We start from the raw sequence: 23,590 nt of genomic DNA, 5'->3' as shown, positions 1-23,590 counted from the left end.
CAACAGCAGCTTTAATCCCAACGCTAATGGTCAGTTGATATTCAAAATCATTGCAGGCCTGTAAATGACACCTGCCCTGAAAATAAATCCTGGGGTCACATACCGACCAAAAAATTCAAAGGACGTCCATATTTCAAAACGACCGTTTCAAAAGGCATATTTTACACACATTAGTGTTCTGCTTCTTTTCCTTTCTTTCCTTTTTTGTTAAAAAACACGGGAATGGAAAAAGGCATCCCTCAGAATGGGCGAAAATCGTTGCAGACGAATCAATGGACAGAGGTTTAATCTCCAATATATATAAACAGCTCATGCAGCTTAATATTAAAAAAACAAACAACCCCCCCAAAAATTAGCAGAAGATCTAAAGAGACGTTTCTTCAAAGGAGACACAGAGATGGCCAAGACGCACATGAAAAGCTGCTCAACAGCACTAATTATTAGAGAAATGCAAATCAAAACTACAATGAGGTATCACCTCACACCTGTTAGAATCGGCATCATCAGAAAATCTACAAACAACCAATTCTGGGGAGGGTGTGGACAAAAGGAGCCCTCTTCCACTATTGGTGGTAATGTAAATTGATACAGTCACTATGGAGAACATTATGGAGTTTCCTTAAAAAATCTAGAAATAGAATTACCATCTGATCCAGCAATCCCACTTCTGGGCATATACCCAGAGAAAACCGTATTTCAAAAAGGCACATTCACCACAATGTTCGTTGCAGCACTATTTACAATAGCCAGGTAATGGAAGCAACCTAAATGCCCACAGACAGATGAATGGATAAAGATGTGGTACATATATAAAATGGAATATTACTCGGCCATAAAAAGGAATGAAACTGGGTTATTTGTAGAGACATCGATGGATCGAGATACTGTCATACAGAATGAAGTAAGTCAGAAAGAGGAAAACAAATATTGTATATTAACGCATATATGTGGAGCCTAAAAATGGTACAGATGAACTGGTTTGCAGGGAAGAAATAGAGACACAGAGGTAGAGAACAAACGTATGGACACCAAGTGTGGGAAGCCATGGGGTGGTGGTGGTGGGATGAGTTGGGAGTTTGGGATTGACCTGTATACATGTATATGCATAAAATACATAACTAATAATAACGTGCTGTATAAAAAATAAATAAAATTAAATTTCAAAATTTTAAAAAATAAAATTTAAAAATAAAACAGAAAAACGTTCTTCCCGTCACACAGATGTATTTCTAGGAATGAATTATTTCCATGCTTATATCTATAAATACATAAAAGAGGAATAAAATCTAACTTGAACCATAAAAGAAAACAAAATCCTGAACCCACGAGTTTTACAGAGGAAAACCCTATCAGGGCACTTGCTCCAGTGGTAAACAATTCTGAAATAGGTCAGAGGTGGGGAATCATCTCCCATACAGCCAGCAACCCACCCGCCACGCAAGGAGCATCCTCATTGCAAAGCTGGGGGACTGTGCTGAGGCATCTGTGAGTAAAGGTGAGCTGAGCCCCAGGCCAGCTGCTGCTGAACTGTTCCCACCCTTTCCAGGTAAAACACCTGAATATGTACAAGGGCTTGAAAGCCTAGAGGAAGGACCGTGGAGCCACACCAGTGACGGCACGCAGGAGAACTTGGTGCCTGCAGGGCAGCCAGGGTGGTCCTGGCACCGGGCGCTCTTCCAGAAGCTTTCCATTGCCCTGTCTGAGATACCCCTCCTGTCCCAGCCCCCACTGCTTTTTTTCCTTTCTCACCTCTGTCCGGAGAGAAATTCCAGCGGAAGGTATGGGTGACACAACCTCTTCTTTACAGGCGGCAGCCTGGCAACTCCTGCAGAAAGGCCAGCAGAACCCCACTCACACCGGGCCACCCACAAAGCGGTGGCCCCTCACTCCCTCCCACCAGCACAGCCCCGAGACTGTTGACGGGGCAGAGAATATGGAGTCAGGCACAGATTCAGGGGCTATTGCTGCCTGGAGCGCTGTTTATATTGACCTCAACGAGGCACACCTGGGGAGTGCGGGCCGGCAGGGTAAGGCTGCCCAGGTCAGCTAATCCACAACCCTCAGGGAATCACATTGTTGAAAATGGACCCCGCTAAGGCAGAAGAGAAGCCAAGGGAAAAAAGGACACAATGCCATTTGCAGCACCGTAGATGAGTCTAGAAGTAATCACGTGACTTGTAGTAAGTCAGAAAGTGAAAGACACATATCATATCATATCACTTATAGGTGTTACCTAAAAATGGATACCAGGGCAGATATTTCCACGGAGAAGGGCAATCACAGATTCATTAAACAAACTTATGGTTCACCAATGGAAAGGTGTGAGGATTGGTTTCATTATGATATCGGGGTTAACAGACATATACAAACACAGGTGACATATATAATCACCAAAGACCTACAGAATACCAAGAGAAGACTACTCAACATTCTGTCATAACGTACATGGGAAAAGGATCCCAGGAAGAACAGTCATCTGTATATGTGTAAAAGAACCACATCTTCCACACCTACAGCAAGCCAAACGTTGTAATCAAACTTGCTGTAATAAAAAATAAAAAATTAAATTAAAAACACGAACAAGAAGTAGTGAGACAAACGTGAGGGGGTTTCTCCTGGCACATTCCATTCTAAACTCCAATCTAGAACACCACTTCCACTGAGGCTCTCTTGCCCTAGTAACCAGATTTGGTAAAGGTGAACTGCTGCCACCTTGTGGCCGTTTCACACAACAGCAGCTTTAATCCCAACGCTAATGGTCAGTTGATATTCAAAATCATTGCAGGCCTGTAAATGACACCTGCCCTGAAAATAAATCCTGGGGTCACATACCGACCAAAAAATTCAAAGGACGTCCATATTTCAAAACGACCGTTTCAAAAGGCATATTTTACACACATTAGTGTTCTGCTTCTTTTCCTTTCTTTCCTTTTTTGTTAAAAAACACGGGAATGGAAAAAGGCATCCCTCAGAATGGGCGAAAATCGTTGCAGACGAATCAATGGACAGAGGTTTAATCTCCAATATATATAAACAGCTCATGCAGCTTAATATTAAAAAAACAAACAACCCCCCCAAAAATTAGCAGAAGATCTAAAGAGACGTTTCTTCAAAGGAGACACAGAGATGGCCAAGGCGCACATGAAAAGCTGCTCAACAGCACTAATTATTAGAGAAATGCAAATCAAAACTACAATGAGGTATCACCTCACACCTGTTAGAATCGGCATCATCAGAAAATCTACAAACAACCAATTCTGGGGAGGGTGTGGACAAAAGGAGCCCTCTTCCACTATTGGTGGTAATGTAAATTGATACAGTCACTATGGAGAACAGTATGGAGTTTCCTTAAAAAATCTAGAAATAGAATGACCATCTGATCCAGCAATCCCACTTCTGGGCATATACCAGAGAAAACCGTATTTCAAAAAGGCACATTCACCACAATGTTCGTTGCAGCACTATTTACAATAGCCAGGTAATGGAAGCAACCTAAATGCCCACAGACAGATGAATGGATAAAGATGTGGTACATATATAAAATGGAATATTACTCGGCCATAAAAAGGAATGAAACTGGGTTATTTGTAGAGACATCGATGGATCGAGAGACTGTCATACAGAATGAAGTAAGTCAGAAAGAGGAAAACAAATATTGTATATTAACGCATATATGTGGAGCCTAAAAATGGTACAGATGAACTGGTTTGCAGGGAAGAAATAGAGACACAGAGGTAGAGAACAAACGTATGGACACCAAGGGTGGGAAGCCATGGGGTGGTGGTGGTGGGATGAGTTGGGAGTTTGGGATTGACCTGTATACATGTATATGCATAAAATACATAACTAATAATAACGTGCTGTATAAAAAATAAATAAAATTAAATTTCAAAATTTTAAAAAATAAAATTTAAAAATAAAACAGAAAAACGTTCTTCCCGTCACACAGATGTATTTCTAGGAATGAATTATTTCCATGCTTATATCTATAAATACATAAAAGAGGAATAAAATCTAACTTGAACCATAAAAGAAAAAAAAATCCTGAACCCACGAGTTTTACAGAGGAAAACCCTATCAGGGCACTTGCTCCAGTGGTAAACAATTCTGAAATAGGTCAGAGGTGGGGAATCATCTCCCATACAGCCAGCAACCCACCCGCCACGCAAGGAGCATCCTCATTGCAAAGCTGGGGGACCGTGCTGAGGCATCTGTGAGTAAAGGTGAGCTGAGCCCCAGGCCAGCTGCTGCTGAACTGTTCCCACCCTTTCCAGGTAAAACACCTGAATATGTACAAGGGCTTGAAAGCCTAGAGGAAGGACCGTGGAGCCACACCAGTGACGGCACGCAGGAGAACTTGGTGCCTGCAGGGCAGCCAGGGTGGTCCTGGCACCGGGCGCTCTTCCAGAAGCTTTCCATTGCCCTGTCTGAGATACCCCTCCTGTCCCGGCCCCCACTGCTTTTTTTCCTTTCTCACCTCTGTCCGGAGAGAATTTCCAGCGGAAGGTATGGGTGACACAACCTCTTCTTTACAGGCGGCAGCCTGGCAACTCCTGCAGAAAGGCCAGCAGAACCCCACTCACACCGGGCCACCCACAAAGCGGTGGCCCCTCACTCCCTCCCACCAGCACAGCCCCGAGACTGTTGACGGGGCAGAGAATATGGAGTCAGGCACAGATTCAGGTGCTATTGCTGCCTGGAGCGCTGTTTATATTGACCTCAACGAGGCACACCTGGGGAGTGCGGGCCGGCAGGGTAAGGCTGCCCAGGTCAGCTAATCCACAACCCTCAGGGAATCACATTGTTGAAAATGGACCCCGCTAAGGCAGAAGAGAAGCCAAGGGAAAAAAGGACACAATGCCATTTGCAGCACCGTAGATGAGTCTAGAAGTAATCACGTGACTTGTAGTAAGTCAGAAAGTGAAAGACACATATCATATCATATCACTTATAGGTGTTACCTAAAAATGGATACCAGGGCAGATATTTCCACGGAGAAGGGCAATCACAGATTCATTAAACAAACTTATGGTTCACCAATGGAAAAGTGTGAGGATTGGTTTCATTACGATATCGGGGTTAACAGACATATACAAACACAGGTGACATATATAATCACCAAAGACCTACAGAATACCAAGAGAGGACTACTCAACATTCTGTCATAACGTACATGGGAAAAGGATCCCAGGAAGAACAGTCATCTGTATATGTGTAAAAGAACCACATCTTCCACACCTACAGCAAGCCAAACATTGTAATCAAACTTGCTGTAATAAAAAATAAAAAATTAAATTAAAAACACGAACAAGAAGTAGTGAGACAAACGTGAGGGGGTTTCTCCTGGCACATTCCATTCTAAACTCCAATCTAGAACACCACTTCCACTGAGGCACTCTTGCCCTAGTAACCAGATTTGGTAAGGGTGAACTGCTGCCACCTTGTGGCCGTTTCACACAACAGCAGCTTTAATCCCAACGCTAATGGTCAGTTGATATTCAAAATCATTGCAGGCCTGTAAATGACACCTGCCCTGAAAACAAATCCTGGGGTCACATATCGACCAAAAAATTCAAAGGACGTCCATATTTCAAAACGACCGTTTCAAAAGGCATATTTTACGCACATTAGTGTTCTGCTTCTTTTCCTTTCTTTCCTTTTTTGTTAAAAAACACGGGAATGGAAAAAGGCATCCCTCAGAATGGGCGAAAATCGTTGCAGACGAATCAATGGACAGAGGTTTAATCTCCAATATATATAAACAGCTCATGCAGCTTAATATTAAAAAAACAAACAACCCCCCAAAAAATGGGCAGAAGATCTAAAGAGACGTTTCTTCAAAGGAGACACAGAGATGGCCAAGACGCACATGAAAAGCTGCTCAACAGCACTAATTATTAGAGAAATGCAAATCAAAACTACAATGAGGTATCACCTCACACCTGTTAGAATCGGCATCATCAGAAAATCTACAAACAACCAATTCTGGGGAGGGTGTGGACCAAAGGAGCCCTCTTCCACTATTGGTGGGAATGTAAATTGATACAGTCACTATGGAGAACAGTATGGAGTTTCCTTAAAAAATCTAGAAATAGAATGACCATCTGATCCAGCAATCCCACTTCTGGGCATATACCCAGAGAAAACCGTATTTCAAAAAGGCACATTCACCACAATGTTCGTTGCAGCACTATTTACAATAGCCAGGTAATGGAAGCAACCTAAATGCCCACAGACAGATGAATGGATAAAGATGTGGTACATATATAAAATGGAATATTACTCGGCCATAAAAAGGAATGAAACTGGGTTATTTGTAGAGACATCGATGGATCGAGAGACTGTCATACAGAATGAAGTAAGTCAGAAAGAGGAAAACAAATATTGTATATTAACGCATATATGTGGAGCCTAAAAATGGTACAGATGAACTGGTTTGCAGGGAAGAAATAGAGACACAGAGGTAGAGAACAAACGTATGGACACCAAGTGTGGGAAGCCATGGGGTGGTGGTGGTGGGATGAGTTGGGAGTTTGGGATTGACCTGTATACATGTATATGCATAAAATACATAACTAATAATAACGTGCTGTATAAAAAATAAATAAAATTAAATTTCAAAATTTTAAAAAATAAAATTTAAAAATAAAACAGAAAAAAGTTCTTCCCGTCACACAGATGTATTTCTAGGAATGAATTATTTCCATGCTTATATCTATAAATACATAAAAGAGGAATAAAATCTAACTTGAACCATAAAAGAAAACAAAATCCTGAACCCACGAGTTTTACAGAGGAAAACCCTATCAGGGCACTTGCTCCAGTGGTAAACAATTCTGAAATAGGTCAGAGGTGGGGAATCATCTCCCATACAGCCAGCAACCCACCCGCCACGCAAGGAGCGTCCTCATTGCAAAGCTGGGTTACCGTGCTGAGGCATCTGTGAGTAAATGTGAGCTGAGCCCAAGGCCAGCTGCTGCTGAACTGTTCCCACCCTTTCCAGGTAAAACACCTGAATATGTACAAGGGCTTGAAAGCCTAGAGGAAGGACCGTGGAGCCACACCAGCGACAGCACGCAGGCGAACTTGGTGCCTGCAGGGCAGCCAGGGTGGTCCTGGCACCGGGCGCTATTCCAGAAGATTTCCATTGCCCTGTTTGAGATACCCCTCCTGTCCCGGCCACCACTGCTTTTTTTCCTTTCTCACCTCTGTCCGGAGAGAAATTCCAGCGGAAGGTATGGGTGACACAACCTCTTCTTTACAGGCGGCAGCCTGGCAACTCCTGCAGAAAGGCCAGCAGAACCCCACTCACACCGGGCCACCCACAAAGCGGTGGCCCCTCACTCCCTCCCACCAGCACAGCCCCGAGACTGTTGACGGGGCAGAGAATATGGAGTCAGGCACAGATTCAGGGGCTATTGCTGCCTGGAGCGCTGTTTATATTGACCTCAACGAGGCACACCTGGGGAGTGCGGGCCGGCAGGGTAAGGCTGCCCAGGTCAGCTAATCCACAACCCTCAGGGAATCACATTGTTGAAAATGGACCCCGCTAAGGCAGAAGAGAAGCCAAGGGAAAAAAGGACACAATGCCATTTGCAGCACCGTAGATGAGTCTAGAAGTAATCACGTGACTTGTAGTAAGTCAGAAAGTGAAAGACACATATCATATCATATCACTTATAGGTGTTACCTAAAAATGGATACCAGGGCAGATATTTCCACGGAGAAGGGCAATCACAGATTCATTAAACAAACTTATGGTTCACCAATGGAAAGGTGTGAGGATTGGTTTCATTATGATATCGGGGTTAACAGACATATACAAACACAGGTGACATATATAATCACCAAAGACCTACAGAATACCAAGAGAAGACTACTCAACATTCTGTCATAACGTACATGGGAAAAGGATCCCAGGAAGAACAGTCATCTGTATATGTGTAAAAGAACCACATCTTCCACACCTACAGCAAGCCAAACATTGTAATCAAACTTGCTGTAATAAAAAATAAAAAATTAAATTAAAAACACGAACAAGAAGTAGTGAGACAAACGTGAGGGGGTTTCTCCTGGCACATTCCATTCTAAACTCCAATCTAGAACACCACTTCCACTGAGGCACTCTTGCCCTAGTAACCAGATTTGGTAAGGGTGAACTGCTGCCACCTTGTGGCCGTTTCACACAACAGCAGCTTTAATCCCAACGCTAATGGTCAGTTGATATTCAAAATCATTGCAGGCCTGTAAATGACACCTGCCCTGAAAACAAATCCTGGGGTCACATATCGACCAAAAAATTCAAAGGACGTCCATATTTCAAAACGACCGTTTCAAAAGGCATATTTTACGCACATTAGTGTTCTGCTTCTTTTCCTTTCTTTCCTTTTTTGTTAAAAAACACGGGAATGGAAAAAGGCATCCCTCAGAATGGGCGAAAATCGTTGCAGACGAATCAATGGACAGAGGTTTAATCTCCAATATATATAAACAGCTCATGCAGCTTAATATTAAAAAAACAAACAACCCCCCAAAAAATGGGCAGAAGATCTAAAGAGACGTTTCTTCAAAGGAGACACAGAGATGGCCAAGACGCACATGAAAAGCTGCTCAACAGCACTAATTATTAGAGAAATGCAAATCAAAACTACAATGAGGTATCACCTCACACCTGTTAGAATCGGCATCATCAGAAAATCTACAAACAACCAATTCTGGGGAGGGTGTGGACCAAAGGAGCCCTCTTCCACTATTGGTGGGAATGTAAATTGATACAGTCACTATGGAGAACAGTACGGAGTTTCCTTAAAAAATCTAGAAATAGAATTACCATCTGATCCAGCAATCCCACTTCTGGGCATATACCAGAGAAAACCGTATTTCAAAAAGGCACATTCACCACAATGTTCGTTGCAGCACTATTTACAATAGCCAGGTAATGGAAGCAACCTAAATGCCCACAGACAGATGAATGGATAAAGATGTGGTACATATATAAAATGGAATATTACTCGGCCATAAAAAGGAATGAAACTGGGTTATTTGTAGAGACATCGATGGATCGAGAGACTGTCATACAGAATGAAGTAAGTCAGAAAGAGGAAAACAAATATTGTATATTAACGCATATATGTGGAGCCTAAAAATGGTACAGATGAACTGGTTTGCAGGGAAGAAATAGAGACACAGAGGTAGAGAACAAACGTATGGACACCAAGTGTGGGAAGCCATGGGGTGGTGGTGGTGGGATGAGTTGGGAGTTTGGGATTGACCTGTATACATGTATATGCATAAAATACATAACTAATAATAACGTGCTGTATAAAAAATAAATAAAATTAAATTTCAAAATTTTAAAAAATAAAATTTAAAAATAAAACAGAAAAACGTTCTTCCCGTCACACAGATGTATTTCTAGGAATGAATTATTTCCATGCTTATATCTATAAATACATAAAAGAGGAATAAAATCTAACTTGAACCATAAAAGAAAAAAAAATCCTGAACCCACGAGTTTTAGAGAGGAAAACCCTATCAGGGCACTTGCTCCAGTGGTAAACAATTCTGAAATAGGTCAGAGGTGGGGAATCATCTCCCATACAGCCAGCAACCCACCCGCCACGCAAGGAGCGTCCTCATTGCAAAGCTGGGGGACCGTGCTGAGGCATCTGTGAGTAAAGGTGAGCTGAGCCCCAGGCCAGCTGCTGCTGAACTGTTCCCACCCTTTCCAGGTAAAACACCTGAATATGTACAAGGGCTTGAAAGCCTAGAGGAAGGACCGTGGAGCCACACCAGTGACGGCACGCAGGAGAACTTGGTGCCTGCAGGGCAGCCAGGGTGGTCCTGGCACCGGGCGCTCTTCCAGAAGCTTTCCATTGCCCTGTCTGAGATACCCCTCCTGTCCCGGCCCCCACTGCTTTTTTTCCTTTCTCACCTCTGTCCGGAGAGAAATTCCAGCGGAAGGTATGGGTGACACAACCTCTTCTTTACAGGCGGCAGCCTGGCAACTCCTGCAGAAAGGCCAGCAGAACCCCACTCACACCGGGCCACCCACAAAGCGGTGGCCCCTCACTCCCTCCCACCAGCACAGCCCCGAGACTGTTGACGGGGCAGAGAATATGGAGTCAGGCACAGATTCAGGTGCTATTGCTGCCTGGAGCGCTGTTTATATTGACCTCAACGAGGCACACCTGGGGAGTGCGGGCCGGCAGGGTAAGGCTGCCCAGGTCAGCTAATCCACAACCCTCAGGGAATCACATTGTTGAAAATGGACCCCGCTAAGGCAGAAGAGAAGCCAAGGGAAAAAAGGACACAATGCCATTTGCAGCACCGTAGATGAGTCTAGAAGTAATCACGTGACTTGTAGTAAGTCAGAAAGTGAAAGACACATATCATATCATATCACTTATAGGTGTTACCTAAAAATGGATACCAGGGCAGATATTTCCACGGAGAAGGGCAATCACAGATTCATTAAACAAACTTATGGTTCACCAATGGAAAAGTGTGAGGATTGGTTTCATTACGATATCGGGGTTAACAGACATATACAAACACAGGTGACATATATAATCACCAAAGACCTACAGAATACCAAGAGAGGACTACTCAACATTCTGTCATAACGTACATGGGAAAAGGATCCCAGGAAGAACAGTCATCTGTATATGTGTAAAAGAACCACATCTTCCACACCTACAGCAAGCCAAACATTGTAATCAAACTTGCTGTAATAAAAAATAAAAAATTAAATTAAAAACACGAACAAGAAGTAGTGAGACAAACGTGAGGGGGTTTCTCCTGGCACATTCCATTCTAAACTCCAATCTAGAACACCACTTCCACTGAGGCACTCTTGCCCTAGTAACCAGATTTGGTAAGGGTGAACTGCTGCCACCTTGTGGCCGTTTCACACAACAGCAGCTTTAATCCCAACGCTAATGGTCAGTTGATATTCAAAATCATTGCAGGCCTGTAAATGACACCTGCCCTGAAAACAAATCCTGGGGTCACATATCGACCAAAAAATTCAAAGGACGTCCATATTTCAAAACGACCGTTTCAAAAGGCATATTTTACGCACATTAGTGTTCTGCTTCTTTTCCTTTCTTTCCTTTTTTGTTAAAAAACACGGGAATGGAAAAAGGCATCCCTCAGAATGGGCGAAAATCGTTGCAGACGAATCAATGGACAGAGGTTTAATCTCCAATATATATAAACAGCTCATGCAGCTTAATATTAAAAAAACAAACAACCCCCCAAAAAATGGGCAGAAGATCTAAAGAGACGTTTCTTCAAAGGAGACACAGAGATGGCCAAGACGCACATGAAAAGCTGCTCAACAGCACTAATTATTAGAGAAATGCAAATCAAAACTACAATGAGGTATCACCTCACACCTGTTAGAATCGGCATCATCAGAAAATCTACAAACAACCAATTCTGGGGAGGGTGTGGACCAAAGGAGCCCTCTTCCACTATTGGTGGGAATGTAAATTGATACAGTCACTATGGAGAACAGTACGGAGTTTCCTTAAAAAATCTAGAAATAGAATTACCATCTGATCCAGCAATCCCACTTCTGGGCATATACCAGAGAAAACCGTATTTCAAAAAGGCACATTCACCACAATGTTCGTTGCAGCACTATTTACAATAGCCAGGTAATGGAAGCAACCTAAATGCCCACAGACAGATGAATGGATAAAGATGTGGTACATATATAAAATGGAATATTACTCGGCCATAAAAAGGAATGAAACTGGGTTATTTGTAGAGACATCGATGGATCGAGAGACTGTCATACAGAATGAAGTAAGTCAGAAAGAGGAAAACAAATATTGTATATTAACGCATATATGTGGAGCCTAAAAATGGTACAGATGAACTGGTTTGCAGGGAAGAAATAGAGACACAGAGGTAGAGAACAAACGTATGGACACCAAGTGTGGGAAGCCATGGGGTGGTGGTGGTGGGATGAGTTGGGAGTTTGGGATTGACCAGTATACATGTATATGCATAAAATACATAACTAATAATAACGTGCTGTATAAAAAATAAATAAAATTAAATTTCAAAATTTTAAAAAATAAAATTTAAAAATAAAACAGAAAAACGTTCTTCCCGTCACACAGATGTATTTCTAGGAATGAATTATTTCCATGCTTATATCTATAAATACATAAAAGAGGAATAAAATCTAACTTGAACCATAAAAGAAAAAAAAATCCTGAACCCACGAGTTTTACAGAGGAAAACCCTATCAGGGCACTTGCTCCAGTGGTAAACAATTCTGAAATAGGTCAGAGGTGGGGAATCATCTCCCATACAGCCAGCAACCCACCCGCCACGCAAGGAGCGTCCTCATTGCAAAGCTGGGGGACCGTGCTGAGGCATCTGTGAGTAAAGGTGAGCTGAGCCCCAGGCCAGCTGCTGCTGAACTGTTCCCACCCTTTCCAGGTAAAACACCTGAATATGTACAAGGGCTTGAAAGCCTAGAGGAAGGACCGTGGAGCCACACCAGTGACGGCACGCAGGAGAACTTGGTGCCTGCAGGGCAGCCAGGGTGGTCCTGGCACCGGGCGCTCTTCCAGAAGCTTTCCATTGCCCTGTCTGAGATACCCCTCCTGTCCCGGCCCCCACTGCTTTTTTTCCTTTCTCACCTCTGTCCGGAGAGAAATTCCAGCGGAAGGTATGGGTGACACAACCTCTTCTTTACAGGCGGCAGCCTGGCAACTCCTGCAGAAAGGCCAGCAGAACCCCACTCACACCGGGCCACCCACAAAGCGGTGGCCCCTCACTCCCTCCCACCAGCACAGCCCCGAGACTGTTGACGGGGCAGAGAATATGGAGTCAGGCACAGATTCAGGGGCTATTGCTGCCTGGAGCGCTGTTTATATTGACCTCAACGAGGCACACCTGGGGAGTGCGGGCCGGCAGGGTAAGGCTGCCCAGGTCAGCTAATCCACAACCCTCAGGGAATCACATTGTTGAAAATGGACCCCGCTAAGGCAGAAGAGAAGCCAAGGGAAAAAAGGACACAATGCCATTTGCAGCACCGTAGATGAGTCTAGAAGTAATCACGTGACTTGTAGTAAGTCAGAAAGTGAAAGACACATATCATATCATATCACTTATAGGTGTTACCTAAAAATGGATACCAGGGCAGATATTTCCACGGAGAAGGGCAATCACAGATTCATTAAACAAACTTATGGTTCACCAATGGAAAAGTGTGAGGATTGGTTTCATTACGATATCGGGGTTAACAGACATATACAAACACAGGTGACATATATAATCACCAAAGACCTACAGAATACCAAGAGAGGACTACTCAACATTCTGTCATAACGTACATGGGAAAAGGATCCCAGGAAGAACAGTCATCTGTATATGTGTAAAAGAACCACATCTTCCACACCTACAGCAAGCCAAACATTGTAATCAAACTTGCTGTAATAAAAAATAAAAAATTAAATTAAAAACACGAACAAGAAGTAGTGAGACAAACGTGAGGGGGTTTCTCCTGGCACATTCCATTCTAAACTCCAATCTAGAACACCACTTCCACTGAGGCACTCTTGCCCTAGTAACCAGATTTGGTAAGGGTGAACTGCTGCCACCTTGTGGCCGTTTCACACAACAGCAGCTTTAATCCCAACGCTAATGGTCAGTTGATATTCAAAATCATTGCAGGCCTGTAAATGACACCTGCCCTGAAAACAAATCCTGGGGTCACATATCGACCAAAAAATTCAAAGGACGTCCATATTTCAAAACGACCGTTTCAAAAGGCATATTTTACGCACATTAGTGTTCTGCTTCTTTTCCTTTCTTTCCTTTTTTGTTAAAAAACACGGGAATGGAAAAAGGCATCCCTCAGAATGGGCGAAAATCGTTGCAGACGAATCAATGGACAGAGGTTTAATCTCCAATATATATAAACAGCTCATGCAGCTTAATATTAAAAAAACAAACAACCCCCCAAAAAATGGGCAGAAGATCTAAAGAGACGTTTCTTCAAAGGAGACACAGAGATGGCCAAGACGCACATGAAAAGCTGCTCAACAGCACTAATTATTAGAGAAATGCAAATCAAAACTACAATGAGGTATCACCTCACACCTGTTAGAATCGGCATCATCAGAAAATCTACAAACAACCAATTCTGGGGAGGGTGTGGACCAAAGGAGCCCTCTTCCACTATTGGTGGGAATGTAAATTGATACAGTCACTATGGAGAACAGTACGGAGTTTCCTTAAAAAATCTAGAAATAGAATTACCATCTGATCCAGCAATCCCACTTCTGGGCATATACCAGAGAAAACCGTATTTCAAAAAGGCACATTCACCACAATGTTCGTTGCAGCACTATTTACAATAGCCAGGTAATGGAAGCAACCTAAATGCCCACAGACAGATGAATGGATAAAGATGTGGTACATATATAAAATGGAATATTACTCGGCCATAAAAAGGAATGAAACTGGGTTATTTGTAGAGACATCGATGGATCGAGAGACTGTCATACAGAATGAAGTAAGTCAGAAAGAGGAAAACAAATATTGTATATTAACGCATATATGTGGAGCCTAAAAATGGTACAGATGAACTGGTTTGCAGGGAAGAAATAGAGACACAGAGGTAGAGAACAAACGTATGGACACCAAGTGTGGGAAGCCATGGGGTGGTGGTGGTGGGATGAGTTGGGAGTTTGGGATTGACCTGTATACATGTATATGCATAAAATACATAACTAATAATAACGTGCTGTATAAAAAATAAATAAAATTAAATTTCAAAATTTTAAAAAATAAAATTTAAAAATAAAACAGAAAAAAGTTCTTCCCGTCACACAGATGTATTTCTAGGAATGAATTATTTCCATGCTTATATCTATAAATACATAAAAGAGGAATAAAATCTAACTTGAACCATAAAAGAAAAAAAAATCCTGAACCCACGAGTTTTACAGAGGAAAACCCTATCTGGGCACTTGCTCCAGTGGTAAACAATTCTGAAATAGGTCAGAGGTGGGGAATCATCTCCCATACAGCCAGCAACCCACCCGCCACGCAAGGAGCGTCCTCATTGCAAAGCTGGGGGACCGTGCTGAGGCATCTGTGAGTAAAGGTGAGCTGAGCCCCAGGCCAGCTGCTGCTGAACTGTTCCCACCCTTTCCAGGTAAAACACCTGAATATGTACAAGGGCTTGAAAGCCTAGAGGAAGGACCGTGGAGCCACACCAGTGACGGCACGCAGGAGAACTTGGTGCCTGCAGGGCAGCCAGGGTGGTCCTGGCACCGGGCGCTCTTCCAGAAGCTTTCCATTGCCCTGTCTGAGATACCCCTCCTGTCCCGGCCCCCACTGCTTTTTTTCCTTTCTCACCTCTGTCCGGAGAGAAATTCCAGCGGAAGGTATGGGTGACACAACCTCTTCTTTACAGGCGGCAGCCTGGCAACTCCTGCAGAAAGGCCAGCAGAACCCCACTCACACCGGGCCACCCACAAAGCGGTGGCCCCTCACTCCCTCCCACCAGCACAGCCCCGAGACTGTTGACGGGGCAGAGAATATGGAGTCAGGCACAGATTCAGGGGCTATTGCTGCCTGGAGCACTGTTTATATTGACCTCAACGAGGCACACCTGGGGAGTGCGGGCCGGCAGGGTAAGGCTGCCCAGGTCAGCTAATCCACAACCCTCAGGGAATCACATTGTTGAAAATGGACCCCGCTAAGGCAGAAGAGAAGCCAAGGGAAAAAAGGACACAATGCCATTTGCAGCACCGTAGATGAGTCTAGAAGTAATCACGTGACTTGTAGTAAGTCAGAAAGTGAAAGACACATATCATATCATATCACTTATAGGTGTTACCTAAAAATGGATACCAGGGCAGATATTTCCACGGAGAAGGGCAATCACAGATTCATTAAACAAACTTATGGTTCACCAATGGAAAGGTGTGAGGATTGGTTTCATTATGATATCGGGGTTAACAGACATATACAAACACAGGTGACATATATAATCACCAAAGACCTACAGAATACCAAGAGAAGACTACTCAACATTCTGTCATAACGTACATGGGAAAAGGATCCCGGGAAGAACAGTCATCTGTATATGTGTAAAAGAACCACATCTTCCACACCTACAGCAAGCCAAACATTGTAATCAAACTTGCTGTAAGAAAAAATAAAAAATTAAATTAAAAACACGAACAAGAAGTAGTGAGACAAACGTGAGGGGCTTTCTCCTGGCACATTCCATTCTAAACTCCAATCTAGAACACCACTTCCACTGAGTCTCTCTTGCCCTAGTAACCAGATTTGGTAAGGGTGAACTGCTGCCACCTTGTGGCCGTTTCACACAACAGCAGCTTTAATCCCAATGCTAATGGTCAGTTGATATTCAAAATCATTGCAGGCCTGTAAATGACACCTTCCCTGAAAACAAATCCTGGGGTCACATATCGACCAAAAAATTCAAAGGACGTCCATATTTCAAAACGACCGTTTCAAAAGGCATATTTTACGCACATTAGTGTTCTGTTTCTTTTCCTTTCTTTCCTTTTTTGTTAAAAAACATGGGAATGGAAAAAGGCATCCCTCAGAATGGGCGAAAATCGTTGCAGACGAATCAATGGACAGAGGTTTAATCTCCAATATATATAAACAGCTCATGCAGCTTAATATTAAAAAAACAAACAACCCCCCAAAAAATGGGCAGAAGATCTAAAGAGACGTTTCTTCAAAGGAGACACAGAGATGGCCAAGACGCACATGAAAAGCTGCTCAACAGCACTAATTATTAGAGAAATGCAAATCAAAACTACAATGAGGTATCACCTCACACCTGTTAGAATCGGCATCATCAGAAAATCTACAAACAACCAATTCTGGGGAGGGTGTGGACCAAAGGAGCCCTCTTCCACTATTGGTGGGAATGTAAATTGATACAGTCACTATGGAGAACAGTACGGAGTTTCCTTAAAAAATCTAGAAATAGAATTACCATCTGATCCAGCAATCCCACTTCTGGGCATATACCAGAGAAAACCGTATTTCAAAAAGGCACATTCACCACAATGTTCGTTGCAGCACTATTTACAATAGCCAGGTAATGGAAGCAACCTAAATGCCCACAGACAGATGAATGGATAAAGATGTGGTACATATATAAAATGGAATATTACTCGGCCATAAAAAGGAATGAAACTGGGTTATTTGTAGAGACATCGATGGATCGAGAGACTGTCATACAGAATGAAGTAAGTCAGAAAGAGGAAAACAAATATTGTATATTAACGCATATATGTGGAGCCTAAAAATGGTACAGATGAACTGGTTTGCAGGGAAGAAATAGAGACACAGAGGTAGAGAACAAACGTATGGACACCAAGTGTGGGAAGCCATGGGGTGGTGGTGGTGGGATGAGTTGGGAGTTTGGGATTGACCTGTATACATGTATATGCATAAAATACATAACTAATAATAACGTGCTGTATAAAAAATAAATAAAATTAAATTTCAAAATTTTAAAAAATAAAATTTAAAAATAAAACAGAAAAACGTTCTTCCCGTCACACAGATGTATTTCTAGGAATGAATTATTTCCATGCTTATATCTATAAATACATAAAAGAGGAATAAAATCTAACTTGAAACATAAAAGAAAAAAAAATCCTGAACCCACGAGTTTTACAGAGGAAAACCCTATCAGGGCACTTGCTCCAGTGGTAAACAATTCTGAAATAGGTCAGAGGTGGGGAATCATCTCCCATACAGCCAGCAACCCACCCGCCACGCAAGGAGCGTCCTCATTGCAAAGCTGTGTTACCGTGCTGAGGCATCTGTGAGTAAAGGTGAGCTGAGCCCCAGGCCAGCTGCTGCTGAACTGTTCCCACCCTTTCCAGGTAAAACACCTGAATATGTACAAGGGCTTGAAAGCCTAGAGGAAGGACCGTGGAGCCACACCAGTGACGGCACGCAGGAGAACTTGGTGCCTGCAGGGCAGCCAGGGTGGTCCTGGCACCGGGCGCTCTTCCAGAAGCTTTCCATTGCGCTGTCTGAGATACCCCTCCTGTCCCGGCCCCCACTGCTTTTTTTACTTTCTCACCTCTGTCCGGAGAGAAATTCCAGCGGAAGGTATGGGTGACACAACCTCTTCTTTACAGGCGGCAGCCTGGCAACTCCTGCAGAAAGGCCAGCAGAACCCCACTCACACCGGGCCACCCACAAAGCGGTGGCCCCTCACTCCCTCCCACCAGCACAGTCCTGAGACTGTTGACGGGGCAGAGAATATGGAGTCAGGCACAGATTCAGGGGCTATTGCTGCCTGGAGCGCTGTTTATATTGACCTCAACGAGGCACACCTGGGGAGTGCGGGCCGGCAGGGTAAGGCTGCCCAGGTCAGCTAATCCACAACCCTCAGGGAATCACATTGTTGAAAATGGACCCCGCTAAGGCAGAAGAGAAGCCAAGGGAAAAAAGGACACAATGCCATTTGCAGCACCGTAGATGAGTCTAGAAGTAATCACGTGACTTGTAGTAAGTCAGAAAGTGAAAGACACATATCATATCATATCACTTATAGGTGTTACCTAAAAATGGATACCAGGGCAGATATTTCCACGGAGAAGGGCAATCACAGATTCATTAAACAAACTTATGGTTCACCAATGGAAAGGTGTGAGGATTGGTTTCATTACGATATCGGGGTTAACAGACATATACAAACACAGGTGACATATATAATCACCAAAGACCTACAGAATACCAAGAGAAGACTACTCAACATTCTGTCATAACGTACATGGGAAAAGGATCCCAGGAAGAACAGTCATCTGTATATGTGTAAAAGAACCACATCTTCCACACCTACAACAAGCCAAACATTGTAATCAAACTTGCTGTAATAAAAAATAAAAAATTAAATTAAAAACACGAACAAGAAGTAGTGAGACAAACGTGAGGGGCTTTCTCCTGGCACATTCCATTCTAAACTCCAATCTAGAACACCACTTCCACTGAGTCTCTCTTGCCCTAGTAACCAGATTTGGTAAGGGTGAACTGCTGCCACCTTGTGGCCGTTTCACACAACAGCAGCTTTACTCCCAATGCTAATGGTCAGTTGATATTCAAAATCATTGCAGGCCTGTAAATGACACCTGCCCTGAAAACAAATCCTGGGGTCACATATCGACCAAAAAATTCAAAGGACGTCCATATTTCAAAACGACCGTTTCAAAAGGCATATTTTACGCACATTAGTGTTCTGCTTCTTTTCCTTTCTTTCCTTTTTTGTTAAAAAACACGGGAATGGAAAAAGGCATCCCTCAGAATGGGCGAAAATCGTTGCAGACGAATCAATGGACAGAGGTTTAATCTCCAATATATATAAACAGCTCATGCAGCTTAATATTAAAAAAACAAACAACCCCCCAAAAAATGGGCAGAAGATCTAAAGAGACGTTTCTTCAAAGGAGACACAGAGATGGCCAAGACGCACATGAAAAGCTGCTCAACAGCACTAATTATTAGAGAAATGCAAATCAAAACTACAATGAGGTATCACCTCACACCTGTTAGAATCGGCATCATCAGAAAATCTACAAACAACCAATTCTGGGGAGGGTGTGGACAAAAGGAGCCCTCTTCCACTATTGGTGGGAATGTAAATTGATACAGTCACTATGGAGAACAGTATGGAGTTTCCTTAAAAAATCTAGAAATAGAATTACCATCTGATCCAGCAATCCCACTTCTGGGCATATACCCAGAGAAAACCGTATTTCAAAAAGGCACATTCACCACAATGTTCGTTGCAGCACTATTTACAATAGCCAGGTAATGGAAGCAACCTAAATGCCCACAGACAGATGAATGGATAAAGATGTGGTACATATATAAAATGGAATATTACTCGGCCATAAAAGGGAATGAAACTGGGTTATTTGTAGAGACATCGATGGATCGAGAGACTGTCATACAGAATGAAGTAAGTCAGAAAGAGGAAAACAAATATTGTATATTAACGCATATATGTGGAGCCTAAAAATGGTACAGATGAACTGGTTTGCAGGGAAGAAATAGAGACACAGAGGTAGAGAACAAACGTATGGACACCAAGTGTGGGAAGCCATGGGGTGGTGGTGGTGGGATGAGTTGGGAGTTTGGGATTGACCTGTATACATGTATATGCATAAAATACATAACTAATAATAACGTGCTCTATAAAAAAATAAATAAAATTAAATTTCAAAATTTTAAAAAATAAAATTTAAAAATAAAACAGAAAAAAGTTCTTCCCGTCACACAGATGTATTTCTAGGAATGAATTATTTCCATGCTTATATCTATAAATACATAAAAGAGGAATAAAATCTAACTTGAACCATAAAAGAAAACAAAATCCTGAACCCACGAGTTTTACAGAGGAAAACCCTATCAGGGCACTTGCTCCAGTGGTAAACAATTCTGAAATAGGTCAGAGGTGGGGAATCATCTCCCATACAGCCAGCAACCCACCCGCCACGCAAGGAGCGTCCTCATTGCAAAGCTGTGTTACCGTGCTGAGGCATCTGTGAGTAAAGGTGAGCTGAGCCCAAGGCCAGCTGCTGCTGAACTGTTCCCACCCTTTCCAGGTAAAACACCTGAATATGTACAAGGGCTTGAAAGCCTAGAGGAAGGACCGTGGAGCCACACCAGCGACAGCACGCAGGCGAACTTGGTGCCTGCAGGGCAGCCAAGGTGGTCCTGGCACCGGGCGCTATTCCAGAAGATTTCCATTGCCCTGTCTGAGATACCCCTCCTGTCCCGGCCCCCACTGCTTTTTTTCCTTTCTCACCTCTGTCCGGAGAGAAATTCCAGCGGAAGGTATGGGTGACACAACCTCTTCTTTACAGGCGGCAGCCTGGCAACTCCTGCAGAAAGGCCAGCAGAACCCCACTCACACCGGGCCACCCACAAAGCGGTGGCCCCTCACACCCTCCCACCAGCACAGCCCCGAGACTGTTGACGGGGCAGAGAATATGGAGTCAGGCACAGATTCAGGGGCTATTGCTGCCTGGAGCGCTGTTTATATTGACCTCAACGAGGCACACCTGGGGAGTGCGGGCCGGCAGGGTAAGGCTGCCCAGGTCAGCTAATCCACAACCCTCAGGGAATCACATTGTTGAAAATGGACCCCGCTAAGGCAGAAGAGAAGCCAAGGGAAAAAAGGACACAATGCCATTTGCAGCACCGTAGATGAGTCTAGAAGTAATCACGTGACTTGTAGTAAGTCAGAAAGTGAAAGACACATATCATATCATATCACTTATAGGTGTTACCTAAAAATGGATACCAGGGCAGATATTTCCACGGAGAAGGGCAATCACAGATTCATTAAACAAACTTATGGTTCACCAATGGAAAAGTGTGAGGATTGGTTTCATTACGATATCGGGGTTAACAGACATATACAAACACAGGTGACATATATAATCACCAAAGACCTACAGAATACCAAGAGAGGACTACTCAACATTCTGTCATAACGTACATGGGAAAAGGATCCCAGGAAGAACAGTCATCTGTATATGTGTAAAAGAACCACATCTTCCACACCTACAGCAAGCCAAACATTGTAATCAAACTTGCTGTAATAAAAAATAAAAAATTAAATTAAAAACACGAACAAGAAGTAGTGAGACAAACGTGAGGGGGTTTCTCCTGGCACATTCCATTCTAAACTCCAATCTAGAACACCACTTCCACTGAGGCTCTCTTGCCCTAGTAACCAGATTTGGTAAGGGTGAACTGCTGCCACCTTGTGGCCGTTTCACACAACAGCAGCTTTAATCCCAACGCTAATGGTCAGTTGATATTCAAAATCATTGCAGGCCTGTAAATGACACCTGCCCTGAAAATAAATCCTGGGGTCACATATCGACCCAAAAATTCAAAGGACGTCCATATTTCAAAACGACCGTTTCAAAAGGCATATTTTACGCACATTAGTGTTCTGCTTCTTTTCCTTTCTTTCCTTTTTTGTTAAAAAACACGGGAATGGAAAAAGGCATCCCTCAGAATGGGCGAAAATCGTTGCAGACGAATCAATGGACAGAGGTTTAATCTCCAATATATATAAACAGCTCATGCAGCTTAATATTAAAAAAACAAACAACCCCCCAAAAAATGGGCAGAAGATCTAAAGAGACGTTTCTTCAAAGGAGACACAGAGATGGCCAAGACGCACATGAAAAGCTGCTCAACAGCACTAATTATTAGAGAAATGCAAATCAAAACTACAATGAGGTATCACCTCACACCTGTTAGAATCGGCATCATCAGAAAATCTACAAACAACCAAATCTGGGGAGGGTGTGGACCAAAGGAGCCCTCTTCCACTATTGGTGGGAATGTAAATTGATACAGTCACTATGGAGAACAGTACGGTGTTTCCTTAAAAAATCTAGAAATAGAATTACCATCTGAACCAGCAATCCCACTTCTGGGCATATACCAGAGAAAACCGTATTTCAAAAAGGCACATTCACCACAATGTTCGTTGCAGCACTATTTACAATAGCCAGGTAATGGAAGCAACCTAAATGCCCACAGACAGATGAATGGATAAAGATGTGGTACATATATAAAATGGAATATTACTCGGCCATAAAAAGGAATGAAACTGGGTTATTTGTAGAGACATCGATGGATCGAGAGACTGTCATACAGAATGAAGTAAGTCAGAAAGAGGAAAACTAATATTGTATATTAACGCATATATGTGGAGCCTAAAAATGGTACAGATGAACTGGTTTGCAGGGAAGAAATAGAGACACAGAGGTAGAGAACAAACGTATGGACACCAAGTGTGGGAAGCCATGGGGTGGTGGTGGTGGGATGAGTTGGGAGTTTGGGATTGACCTGTATACATGTATATGCATAAAATACATAACTAATAATAACGTGCTGTATAAAAAATAAATAAAATTAAATTTCAAAATTTTAAAAAATAAAATTTAAAAATAAAACAAAAAAACGTTCTTCCCGTCACACAGATGTATTTCTAGGAATGAATTATTTCCATGCTTATATCTATAAATACATAAAAGAGGAATAAAATCTAACTTGAACCATAAAAGAAAAAAAAATCCTGAACCCACGAGTTTTACAGAGGAAAACCCTATCAGGGCACTTGCTCCAGTGGTAAACAATTCTGAAATAGGTCAGAGGTGGGGAATCATCTCCCATACAGCCAGCAACCCACCCGCCACGCAAGGAGCGTCCTCATTGCAAAGCTGGGGGACCGTGCTGAGGCATCTGTGAGTAAAGGTGAGCTGAGCCCCAGGCCAGCTGCTGCTGAACTGTTCCCACCCTTTCCAGGTAAAACACCTGAATATGTACAAGGGCTTGAAAGCCTAGAGGAAGGACCGTGGAGCCACACCAGTGACGGCACGCAGGAGAACTTGGTGCCTGCAGGGCAGCCAGGGTGGTCCTGGCACCGGGCGCTCTTCCAGAAGCTTTCCATTGCCCTGTCTGATATACCCCTCCTGTCCCGGCCCCCACTGCTTTTTTTCCTTTCTCACCTCTGTCCGGAGAG

The sequence above is a fragment of the Mesoplodon mirus genome, assembly GCF_964341445.2.
Source record: "Mesoplodon mirus genome assembly, chromosome: 10".
NCBI classification, from domain to species: domain Eukaryota; kingdom Metazoa; phylum Chordata; class Mammalia; order Artiodactyla; family Ziphiidae; genus Mesoplodon; species Mesoplodon mirus.
This window is presented reverse-complemented; position numbering follows the sequence as displayed.